Source organism: Cynoglossus semilaevis, chromosome 7 (assembly GCF_000523025.1).
Source record: "Cynoglossus semilaevis isolate Cse_v1.0 chromosome 7, Cse_v1.0, whole genome shotgun sequence".
NCBI classification, from domain to species: domain Eukaryota; kingdom Metazoa; phylum Chordata; class Actinopteri; order Pleuronectiformes; family Cynoglossidae; genus Cynoglossus; species Cynoglossus semilaevis.
The window spans coordinates 13407894-13408609 of record NC_024313.1 but is presented as its reverse complement, the minus strand read 5'-3'; the positions used below and the strand labels follow the sequence as shown (position 1 = coordinate 13408609).

General features: G+C 46.9%; 1 protein-coding gene and 1 long non-coding RNA gene across 3 annotated transcripts in view; one reads left to right on the top strand and one right to left on the bottom strand.

Moving 5' to 3' along the window:
* LOC112487208 (uncharacterized) overlaps nt 1-710 on the bottom strand; it is a 3388-nt gene extending 2678 nt beyond the window's left edge. The window contains exon 1 of the long non-coding RNA XR_003050076.1: nt 66-710. This is a non-coding gene — a long non-coding RNA (uncharacterized LOC112487208). The remainder of the gene's footprint in view (nt 1-65) is intronic.
* Nucleotides 1-716, top strand: part of hivep2a (HIVEP zinc finger 2a) — a 34435-nt gene that overhangs the window by 13028 nt on the left and 20691 nt on the right. The gene's annotated exons all lie outside the window — the stretch shown is intronic.

The following is a 716-nucleotide window of genomic DNA, read 5'->3' as shown; positions in this document are numbered from 1 at the left end:
TGACTCTGACTCAGTCTCTGACTCAGGGACAAACCTGGAGCTGGTCTCCTTCACAGTGCTGGTACCTGGTGTGAGACGATTTCTGAAACGCGGCCTCAGGAGCAGAGGGAGGACGAATGTTGGCGAGCGCTGCGATGACATCACTGGGTTGGCAGCGGAGTTTTCATTTGCCTGAAGGACAAAAGAGAAAAATGAAAAAATCCAAGTCAGATCTGAAGTTAACGACGACAACAGAAGTGACATCAAAGTCATGCTACCATGTAACCTTTTGAACTTCTGCCCCCTGGTGTCCATCAAGGACATTGATCTCCTCAACACTTCGTCAACATTTGGAATTTCCCACTTAGAAACAAAACGTTGACTCATTTTTTCTCCATTTGTTCCTGAAGCAGTCGTTCTCCAGAACTGTTGGTTCTTCTTCATCTCCTCTTCATTTTTATCGTCCACCCTCCTTTAACTTCCCCCGTCCTCACGTCTTAACTCCGTCCTCACTTCCTTCGTTCCTTCATCATCATTTAAAGTCACTTCCTGTCATCACTGGCTTTAATTAATCAAACGAGGCGTTAACGAACTCTGCTTCACCGTTAATTCATCAGATCTGTGCTTTAATGAAGCGCCGGCCCTCGTTAGCGCTGCTTTGTGCTTAATTAGCCTGTTAGCTGCGGGGCCTAGCAGCTCAGACAGGACTATTAGCAGACGACCTCACAGCCTAATGC